At 43.1% G+C, this 12,007-nt stretch overlaps 1 long non-coding RNA gene across 1 annotated transcript; it reads left to right on the plus strand.

Moving 5' to 3' along the window:
• Nucleotides 1-502: 502 nt before the first annotated feature.
• Nucleotides 503-11,553, plus strand: LOC132828723 (uncharacterized). Its single transcript, XR_009646145.1, has 3 exons — nt 503-794; nt 899-1,023; nt 11,182-11,553. It is a non-coding gene; the product is annotated as an uncharacterized LOC132828723 (long non-coding RNA).
• The last annotated feature ends 454 nt before the right edge of the window (nt 11,554-12,007 follow it).

Below are 12,007 nucleotides of genomic sequence, written 5' to 3' on the forward strand. Positions count from 1 at the left end.
TCTTCTGCCACACTACCCATATGGCAACTAGGGCAATTAACCACAAAATCCAGGCTTGAACTGCCCTTAGAAAGACATTTTGCCATCGCAACCACCTTCATAACTCCCTCCAGCTTGAGCATCATTCCAGACACAAGCAAGAAAGAGAGAAAATAGTAATATTAACGATGAAGTTAAAAGTGAGTATTCTCCCCATCCCCAACTATAATTTAACGCTGGTTAATACTCAAAAAATACCAGTTAAGACAAAAAGAAATTTATCTATATCCATTAAACCATCCAGCCTACCCTTAATGTGTTCACTGAATTTTTTGCCTTCTCTGGAGAGTCAAATGAGTGCATGGATCCATTGAAAGCAAAAGGAGTATCGCTGGTACTCCTATATCTCTGAATCTCGAGTTCCCTTAGTCTTTTCCTGATATCATTAAAAGACTTCCTTTTCCATTTCATCACTGCTGAAAAGTCCTGAAAGAACATAATGCTGGAGCCCTCGTGAATCAAAGCTGTCGGATCTTTCCCCTGGGATCTGGAAGCTTCTTTGCTTGTCCCTGTAGCTTTGAAACCGCAAAAGGACAGGGCAAGGGCACTGGTCTGAACCTGACCTGTGTGCCGTGACCCAATGAGCTCTCTCAATCTTCACCCGCCCTGCTTCAGCCTCTAAGCAAAGGAATTGCAGCAGCCAGTTCTCAAAATAACTCACTGGCTGACCGCCTTCCGTTCCCTCCAGCAGACCAGCGATGTGAACATTCTTCCTCCTGCCCCGATTCTCAAGGTCGTCAACATTTTCAGTTAAGGTATGGACCTGTTTTTGAAGGGTTTGGATCCGTTACTTAGAGGAATCAATCATGGTCTCTGCCACTGTGGTTTGGTGCTCAACCTCTTCCGTCCTCTTCCCAAGGCTTTCAAGATGCTGCTCATGTCTTTGGAGCACGGCTGAGAAGGGTCAAACCTGCTGCTAAACTTTTCTTCAATCGTGGCTTCAATAATTTCTTGCAACATTGTGAACTCGGCGACCAGGGCCTGGTGAGTAACCAGAACCATTGAACTAGTAGAGAGGGTTGTAGCCGAGGCCACGGGCGTGCTTGAGGCTTCTGACAAGTGTCCCGCATCTTGGGACTTACTCCTTTCCAGGGCTTTGTCATTTCCACTCGACCAAATGGGATTAGTAAAGATTCTGTAACTATTTTAGTGTTGAATTTTAAGTAAATGGCTTATGTGGGGTGGGTTAGAGCACTAATTTGCTTGTGTTGTGATGCAGAGCCCAGCAAAGCAGACCATTCAGATCATCACCATCTTGGATTCCCCCATACTGCTCATTATGGAACACAGAACAATACAGCGCAGAACAGGCCCTTCGGCCCTCAATGTTGCGCCAACCTGTGAACTAATCTAAGCCCATCCCCTAACACTATCCCATCATCATCCATATGCTTATCCAAGGAATAATTAAATGCCCCTAATGTGGCTGAGTTAACTACATTGACAAGCAGGGCATTCCATGACATTACCACTCTCTGAGTGAAGAACCTGCCTCTAATATCTGTCTTAAATCTATCAACCCTCAATTTGCAGCTGTGTCCCATCGTACAAGCTGACATCATCATCCTAGGAAAGAGACTGTCACTGTCCACGCTACCTGATCATCTTGTGTGTCTCTATTAAATCTTCTCTTAACCTTTTTCTCTCCAATGAGAACAGGCCCAAGTCCCTCAGCCTTTCCTCATTAGACCTTCCCTCTAGACCAGGCAACATCCTGACAAATCTCCTCTGCACTATTTCCAATGTTTCCACATCCTTCCTATGATGGGGCGACCAGAACCGTACACAATATTCCAAGTGTGGCCGCATTAGCATTTTGTACAGTTACAGCATGGCATCATGGCTCTGGAACTCAATCCCTCTACCAATAAAACCTAACACACCTTATGCCTTCTTAACAACACTATCAACCTGGCTGGCAACTTTCAGGAATCTATGTACATGGACACCAAGATCTCTCTACATATCGACACTATCAAGAATCTTTCCATTGACCCAGTATTCTGCCTTCATGTTATTCTTCCCAAAGTGAATCCCTCACATTTATCTGCATTGAACTCCATTTGTCACCTCTCAGCCCAATTCTGCGGTTTATCCAAGTCTCCCTGCAACCTGCAACATTCTTCCACACTATCCACCACTCCACAGACTTTAGTGTCATCTACAAACTTACTAACTCATCCATCTATGCCTGTGTCCAAGTCATTTATAAAAATGACAAACAGCAATAGTCCCAAAACAGGTCCTTGTGGCATACCACTAGTAACCGGACTCCAGGTTGAATATTTTCCATCAACCGCCACTTGCTGCCTTCTTACAGAAAGGCAGTTTCTAATCCAAATTGCCAAATCACCCTCAATCCCACGCGTATTCGTTTTGTCCAAAGCCTACCATGTGGAATCTTCTCAAAGAAGTCCATGTACACTACATCAACTGCCCTACCCTCATCTGCATGTTTGGTCACCTTCTCAAAAAACTCAATGAGGTTTGAGAGACACAAACTGCCCTTGACAAAACCATGTTGACTATCTCCAATCAAATTGTTGCTTGCTAGATGATAATAGATCCTATTTCTTATAATCCTTTCCAAAACTTTTCCTACAACAGATGTAAGGCTTACTGGTCTATAATTACCTGGATCATCTCCACTGCTCTTCTTGAACAAAGGCAATCCTCCAGTCCTTTGATATTAAACCTGTAGACAATGATGACTCAAAGATCAAAGCCACTAAAGGCTTCGCCATCTCGTCCCTAGCTTCCCAGAGAATTCTCGGATAAATCCAGCCCAGGGGACTTACCTACTTTCACTCCTTCTAGAATTGATACCACCTCCTCTTTACTAACCTCAATCCTTTCTAGTCGAATAACTCGTATCTCAGTCTTCTCCTCTACAATATTCTCCTTTTCCAGAATGGAAACATAAGAGAAATATTTGTTTAGCGCACCTTCGATCTCCAATGGGTCCACACACAACTTCACATTTCTGTCTTTGACTGGCCCTATTCCTACCCTAGTCATCCTTTTATTCCTCACAGACCTATAGAAAGCTTTAGGGTTCTCCTTTATTCTCCCTGCTAAAGACTGCTCACTTCATACAGTCATAGTGTCATACAAATATACAGCATGGAAACAGACCCTTCGGTCCAACCTGTCCATGCTGACTAGATATCCCAACCCAATCTAGTCCCACCTGCCAGCACCTAACCCATATCCCTCCAAACCCTTCCTATTCATATACCCATCCAAATGCCTCTTAAATGTTGCAATTGTACCAGCCTCCACCACTTCCTCTGGCAGCTCATTCCATACACGTACCACCTTCCACATGAAAAAGTTGCCCCTTAGGTCTCTTTTATATCTTTCCCTTCTCACCCTAAACCTATGCCCTCTAGTTCTGGACTCCCTGACCACCAGAAAAAAGACTTTGTCTATTTTTCCTATCCATGCCCCTTATAATTTTGTAAACCTCTACAAGGTCACCCCTTAGCCTCCAACGCTCCAGGGAAAACAGCCCCATCCTGTTCAGCCGCTCCCTATAGCTCAAATCCTCCATCCCTGACAACATCCTCGTAAATATTTTCTGAACCCTTTCAAGGTTCACAACATCTTTCCGATAGGAAGGAGACCAGAATTGCACGCAATATTCCAACAGTGGCCTAACCAATGCCCTGTACAGCTGCAACGTGACCTCCCAATACTCTGACCAATAAAGGAAAGCATACCAAATGCCTTCTTCACTATCCTATCTACCTGCGACTCCACTTTCAAGGAGCTATGAACCTACACTCCAAGGTCTCTTTGTTGAGCAATACTCCCCAGGACCTTACCATTAAGTGTGTAAGTCCTGCTAAGATTTGTTTTTCCAAAATGCAGCACTTCGCGTTTATCTGAATTAAACTCCATCTGCCACTTCTCAGCCCATTGGCCCGTCTGGTCCAGATCCTGTTGTAATCTGAGGTAACCCTCTTCACTGTCCACTACACCTCCAATTTTGGTGTCATCTGCAAACTTACTAACTGTACCTCTTATGCTCGCATCCAAATCATTTATGTAAATGATAAAAAGTAGAGGGCCCAGCACCGATCTTTGTGGCACTCCACCGGTCACAGGCCTCCAGTCTGAAAAACAACCCTCCATCACCACCCTTTGTTTTCTACCTTTGAGCCAGTTCTGTATCCAAATGGCTAGTTCTCCCTGTATTCCATGAGATCTAACCTTGCTAATCAGTCTCCCATGGGGAACCTTGTTGAACACCTTACTGAAGTTCATATAGATCACATCTACTGCTCTACCCTCATCGATCCTCTTTATTACTTCTTCAAAAAACTCAATCAAGTTTGTGAGATGTGATTTCCCATGCACAAAGCCATGTTAACTATCCCAAATCAGTCCTTGCCTTTCCAAATCCATGTACATCCTGTCCCTCAGAATTCCCTCCAACAACTTGCCCACCACCGAGATCAGGCTCACCGGTCGATAGTTCCCTGGCTTGTCTTTACCGCCCTTCTTAAACAGTGGCACCACGTTTGCCAACCTCCAGTCTTCCGGCACCTCACCTGTGACTATCGATGATACAAATATCTCAGCACGAGGCCCAGCAATCACTTCTCTAGCTTCCCATAGAATTCTCGGGTACACCTGATCAGGTCCTGGGGATTTATCTACCTTTACCTTTTCAAGACATCCAGCACTTCCTCCTCTGTAATCTGGACAGTTTGCAAGATGTCACCATCTATTTCCCTATAGTCTATACCTTCCATATCCTTTTCCATAGTAAATCCTGATACAAAATATTCATTTAGTATCTCCCCCATTTTCTGTGGTTCCACACAAAGGCCGCCTTGCTGATCTTTGAAGGGCCCTATTCTCTCCCTAGTTACCATTTTAGACCATAAGACCATAAGACATAGGAGTGGAAGTAAGGCCATTCGGCCCATCGAGTCCACTCCGCCGTTCAATCATGGCTGATGGGCATTTTAACTCCACTTACCAGCGTTCTCCCCGTGGTCCTTAATTCTTCGAGACACCAAGAATCTATCAATCTCTGCCTTGAAGACATTTAGCGAGCCGGCCTCCACTGCACCCTGTGGCAATGAATTCCACAAGCCCACCACTCTCTGACTGAAGAAATGTCTCCGCATTTCTGTTCTGAATTGACCCCCTCTAATTCTAAGGCTGTGTCCACCGGTCCTAGTCCCCTCGCCTAATGGAATCAATTTCCTAGCTTCCACCCTTTCCAAGCCATGTATTATCTTGTACGTCTCTATTAAGTCTCCCCTTAATCTTCTAAACTCCAATGAATACAATCCCAGGATCCTCAGCCGTTCCTCATACTATTCCAGGGATCATCCATGTGAATCTCCGCTGGACACGTTCCAGTGCCAGTATGTCCTTCCTGAGGTGTGGGGACCAAAACTGGACACAGTACTCCAAATGGGGCCTAACCAGAGCTTTATAAAGTCTCATTTTGTCCTTAATATATTTGTAAAAACCCTTTGGATTCTCCTTAATTCTATTTGCCAAAGCTATCTCATGTCCCCTTTTTGCCCTCCTGATTTCCCTCTTAATATACTCCTACTTCCTTTATACTCTTCTAAGGATTCACTCGATCTATCCTGTCTATACCTGACATATGCTTCCTTCTTTTTCTTTACCAAACCCTCAATTTCTTTAGTCATCCAGCATTCCCTACACCTACCAGCCTTTCCTTTCACCCTGACAGGAATATACTTTCTCTGTATTCTTGTTATCTCATTTCTGAAGGCTTCCCATTTTCCAGCCGTCCCTTTACCTGCAAACATCTGCCTCCAATCAGCTTTTGAAAGTTCTTACCTAATACCATCGAAGTTGGCCTTTCTCCAATTTAGAACTTCAACTTTTAGATCTGGTCTATCCTTTTCTATCACGATTTTAAAACAAATGGAATTATGGTCACTGGCCCCAAAGTGCTCCCCCACTGACACCTCAGTCACCTGCCCTGCCTTATTTCCCAAGAGTAGGTCAAGTTTCGCACCTTCTCTAGTAGGTACATCCACATACTGAATAAGAAAATTGTCTTGTACGCACTTAAGGAATTCCTCTCCATTTAAACCTTTAACACTATGGCAGTCCCAGTCGATGTTTGGAAAGTTAAAATCCCCTACCATAACCACCCTATTATTCTTACAGATAGCTGAGATCTCCTTACAAGTTTATCCCTTCCTTGTTCTTCATAACTCTCTCTTTAAATCCTTCCTAATAATCTGTAACTCTCCATCGCCTCATCTGAACCATCTTGTCTCAACGTCACATAAGCCTTCCCCTTCCACTTAACAAGAGATACAATTCTTTAGTAAACCACAGTTCTCTTACCTTATCACTTCCTCCTTGCCTGACAGGGGCATACCTATCAAAGACACACAATATGTATTCCCTAAACCAGTTCCACATTTCAATTGTCCCCACCCCCTGCATTTTGCTACACCATTCTATGCCTCCTAAGTCTTGCCTAATCGCATTGTAATTGCTCTTCCCCCATCTAAAGCTCTTGCCCTGTGGCATGTACGTATCACTTTCCATCGCTAAACTAAACATAACCAAAATTACGGTCACTCTCTCCTAAGTGCTCACCTACCACTTAATCAAACACCTCGCCTGGTTCATTACCAAGTACCAGATCCAGTGCAGCCTCCCCTCTTGTCAGCTCTTCAACATACTGTGTCAGGAAACCCTCCTGCACACATTGGACAAAAACTGATCCTTCCGGCGTACTAGAGTTATAGCATTTCCAGTCCATGTTGGGGAAGTTAAAGTCCTCTATAATGATCACCCTGTTCCTGTCCCTTCTACCTAGAATCATTTTGCCAATCCTCTCTTCCACATTCCTGGAACATTGCGGAGGCCTATAAAAATGTCCCAGCAGTATGACCCCTTCTCCTCTCCTGTTTCTAACCTCAGCCCACACCACCTCAGTGGACGAGTCCTCATCAAAAGTTCTTTCAGCCACCGTTATACTGACCTTGATTAACAAAGCCACACCTTCCCCTCTTTTACCACCTCCCCTGATCTTATTGAAAGATCTAAACCCCGGAACCTGCAACATCCATTCCTGACCCTGCTCTATTCATGTGTCTGAAATGGCCAAAACATCGAAGTCTCAAGTACTATCCATGCTGCAAGCTCACTTACCTTACTCTGGATACATCTGGTGTTGAAGTAGGTTAGATTAGATTACCTACAGTATGGAAACAGGCCCTTCAGCACAACAAGTCCACACCTATCCTCCGAAGAGCAACCCATCCCCCTACATTTATCCTGACTATTGCAGCTAACACTATAGGCAATTTAGCATGGCCAATTCACCTAACCTGCACATCTTTGGACTATGGGAGGAAACCTGAGCACCCAGAGGAAACCCACGCAGACACAGGGAGAATGTGCAAACTCCACACAGACCAGTTGCCCGAGGTGGGAATTGAACCCGGGTCCCTGGCACTGTGAGGCAGCAGTGGTAACCACTGTGCCACCATGCTGCCCCAAATAGTAGATATATTTCAAACCAGCTTGCTGTCTGCCAGCATACTGCTATCTTAACTTGTTCACTGACCTACATTAGAGTTACTGTTGTGGGCCTATAGACACCTCCCAGCCACCACCTTCTTTCTCTTGCTATTTCTTAACCGCTTAACTGCTTTAGGGTAATATTTGGTTTGCAAATGATCCTGCAAATGATCTTATGGTATTTTGCTCCATTACAAGTGTGATATGAATGCCCATGATTGTTGCTGGTGTCGAACAACAGTCCAGAGCACATATATTTCTGACCCCTTGTGTACTTTGCAGTTATGGTTAGTCATCTTGCATATATCACTTCCCACCAGGTATCGTCAAGTATTTTTAGTAGCTCTGATAATCTAGAGTCCTAGCCTGGTGCTTTAGAGATATGTATTCACATGAAGTCCATTAATTAAGTCTTAAATTGGAAGCCAGTTTGAGTAATTGTGATCATGACAAGTATCAATTGGTGTAAAAACCCATGTGGTTTCCCTATTGCCTTTCATAGAAGGAAATCTGCCATCCTTACCTGGTCTAGCCGTGTGAGACTCCAGACCCACAGTACTTACCTTTCCTCTGAATTGACCCAGCAAGCCATTCAGGCCAACACCTGCTGTCCTAATTATCAGTGATGCCCATGTCTCATGAAAGAGAAAAAAACATCTAAACTTATCAAAGTTCAAATAAAAGTTCAGGATACTGAGCCCAGCACATTTTCCATTTTTAAATTCCTTGCTGTAAAATTCATGGATGCCCAATTTTGTTGAAAAATTATCCTGCTCTTTCAAAAACAGTCATCTGATTCAAAACAGCACGCAACGAAAAACAAGCTGAACCACAGAGATAACATGATAATGTAATCTATGGGGACGTCAGGCAAAATACTAATTTTATACACATTAACAGTTTAAATGGCAGCTGTGGTTCAATAACAGGAAGCTTGCTCAAATCTTTGAAAAGTATAAATGCAGTAAGCATATACTAAAGAGGGAAATCAAGAGGGCAAAAAGGGGACCATGAGATAGCTTTGGCAAATAGGGTTAAGGAGAATCCAAAGGGTTTTTATAAATAAATTAAGGTCAAAAGGGTGACTAGGGAGAGAATAGGACCCCTCAAAGATCAGCAAGGCAGCCTTTGTGTGGAACTGTAGGAATTGAGGGAGATACTAAACGAATATTTTGCATCAGGGCTTACTATGGAGAAGGACTTAGAAGACACAGAATGTGGGGAAATAGATGGCAACATCTTAAAAAATGTCCATTTAAAGAGGAGGAGGTGCTGGATGTCATAAAACACATAAAGATTGATAAATCCCCAGGCCCCAATCAGGTGTACCCTAGAATTTTGAGGGAAGCTAGGGAAGTGATTGCTGGGCCCCTTGCTGAGGTATTTGTATCAGTGATAGTCGCAAGTGAGGTGTTGGAGGACTGGAGGTTGGCCAACGTGGTGCCACTATTCAAGAAAGATAGTTAGGAAATGCCAGGGAACTGTAGACTGGTGAGCCTGACATTGGTGGCAGGCAAGTTGTTGAAGGGAATCCTGAGGGTCAGGACGTACATGTATTTGGAAAGGCAAGGCCTGATTAGTGATAGTCAACATGGTTTTGTGCATGGGAAATCATGTCTCACAAACTTGACTGCGTTTTTTGAAGAAATAGCAAAGAGCATTGATGAGGGCAGAGTGGTGCATGTGATCTATATGGACTACAGTAAGACATTCGACAAGGTTCCCCATGGTAGACTGGTTAGCAAGGTTAGATCTCATGGAAGGTGGAAGTGGGTACTGCAGATGCTGGAGATTAGGGTCAAGATTAGAGTGGTGCTTTCAGAATCCTGATGAAGGGCTTTTGCCTGAAACGAAGATTTTCCTGTTCTCGGATGCTGCTTGACCTGCTGTGCTTTTCCAGCACCACTCTAATCTTGACCTTAGATCTCATGGAATGGAAGGAGAACTAGCCATTTGAACACAGAACTGGCTCAAAGTGGGTGGAGGGTTGCTTTTCAGACTGGAGGCCTGTGACCAGTGGTGTGCCGCAAGGATTAGTGCTGGGTCCACTGCTTTCTGTCATTTATATGAACATTGGAGGTACAGTTAGTAAGTTTGTAGATGATACAAAAAATTGGAGGTGTACTGGACAATGAGGAAAGTTAGCTCAGAGTACAGTAGGATCTTGGTCAGAAGGGCTAATGGGCCGAAGAGTGGCAGATGGAGTTTAATTTAGATAAAAGTGAGGAGCTATATTTTGGAAAGGCTAATCAGAGAAGGACTTATACACTTAATGGTAAGGGCTTGGGGAGTGTTGCTGAACAGAGATCCTGGAGTGCTGGTTCATAGTTCCTTGAATGTGGAGTCTCAGGTAGATATGATAATGAAGAAGGTGTTTAGTATGCTTTCTTTTATTGGTTGGAGCATCAAGTATAGGATTTTGGAGGTCATATTGCAGCTCTACAGGACATTGGTTAGGCCACTTTTGGAATACTGTATGCAATTCTGGTCTCCCTCCTACAGGAAGGATGTTGTGAAACTTGAAAGGGTTCAGAAAAGATTTACAAGGATGTTGCCAGGTTTGGGGGAAGGCTGAACAGGCTGGGATTGTTTTCCCTGGAGCATCGCAGGCTGAGGGGTGACCTTATAGAAGTTAATAAAATCATAAGGTGAATAGACAAGGTCTTTTCCCAGGGTTGGAGGAGTCCAAAACTAGAGGGAACAGGTTTAGGGTGAGAGAGGAAAGATATAAAAGAGACCTAAGGGGCAACTGTTTCACGCAAAAGGTGGTAGTGTGTATGAAATGAGCCCCCAGAGGAAGTGATGAAGGCTGGTACAATTACAATATTTAAAAGACATCTGGATGGTTACATGAATGAGGAAGGATTACAGGGATAAGGGCTAAATGCTGGCAAATGGGATTGGATTAATTTAGGACATCTGGTCAGCATGGACATGTTGGACTGAAGGGTATGTTTCCCTGCTGTACATTTCAGTGAGTGTATGACAATGCTGCCAATTTACACTGGTAGTGGAAGAAGAGAATATTTAAGGATAGATCGGAGAAGGTTGGCTATTCTTCTGAGGAATAAAAAGATTTAGAACAGGTATAAAAGAAGTGTTCAAAACTATGAGGGATCAGAGTAGATGGAAAGAATTGTTCTCACTTGTGAAAGGATCAAGAAATGTAGCCCACCAATTTAAGGTGATTGATACCAAAGTAATGGTGATATGACAATTTTTTAAATATGTGAAGTGAATAGTTAGAATCTGGAATTAACTGCTTGAGGTCTTGTCAGAGCAGATTCAATCAGAGCATTCAAAAGAAAATTGGGTCTTTGTCTGAAGACAAAAAGATTGCAGGGCTATGGATTATACAGAACGAGGTAGTTTATTTTAGCAAAAGCTCTAAACACTCATGTCACATAAATGATTTCCTTCTTTGCTGTAACCAATCAATCTTCAATCACCTAAAACAAGGACGTGGTTCTTCAACATATACCTCCATTGTTGCTTGGGGATTAGAACAATTGAAATGAAAGGTTCCATGGTCTAGGAATGTGAGTTCACAAAACCTGTGCCTTGGGTGATTTGTGAGTTCAGCATACTGTTTTCATTTAACAGCCAAGAAGGAATGCCTTGGGAAGCAGGCCTATATCAAGGAAATGGAACTGAAGAAATATGTGAAAATCATTCACCAATCTAGTAAGGGACTGGGGAGATGTTGTCTTTGTCAGTGCTTATAGCAATAACATGAAGAGTTTAAGTGCATAACCATAGAAACAGAATGATTAAGAAATCTGGAGATGGGGCTAAGTACATCATCCTGGATCTATGTTCGATAATGCTTTAGATTCTGATGAATTGTGGTAATATGTGTGAAATGTAGAGATCAAAGGTGGAATTTTATGAGTTTCAAATGAATGTATCTTGTAATCATGCTGGATTGTGGAGTGCAATACACTCAAGTTCTCAGAGTGAAATGTGAACTGTAAAATGGATCATGCTGAAATCTTGTGAAGTGTTTTACCTACGTTCGCATGTTGCATTGTGTAACTTGAACTTGTTAAAGATCTGATTCTGTGGTGTAACAACGGATGTACGCACTGTACAGTTCAAGTGTAATGAAGTAGAATAAGAAAGCAGCAATAAACAACTGTCTAAGCTCAGCAAGAAAAATAAATGTGGCACGTGTAGTTTTCTGAGTCCATCATTGGTTCTCTTACATTTCAATGCTGCATCTGCTATGACAGTGCTATTGCTTTCCATTACAGGTTTTTGGTGTAAACAGTGGGGGGGGGAATGGAGTACAGGAGAGAAGTGCATCATCTCTCAAAGTACTTTATGTTCCTGAAGAGGAGAAATTGCAACATTTTTGAGATATTTCAGGCTGATATTTTAGGCATTGCTCTAAATGAACAATTTCATTGCAACTCAACTCACCACCAGT

The sequence above is a fragment of the Hemiscyllium ocellatum genome, chromosome 2 (assembly GCF_020745735.1).
Source record: "Hemiscyllium ocellatum isolate sHemOce1 chromosome 2, sHemOce1.pat.X.cur, whole genome shotgun sequence".
Taxonomy (NCBI): domain Eukaryota; kingdom Metazoa; phylum Chordata; class Chondrichthyes; order Orectolobiformes; family Hemiscylliidae; genus Hemiscyllium; species Hemiscyllium ocellatum.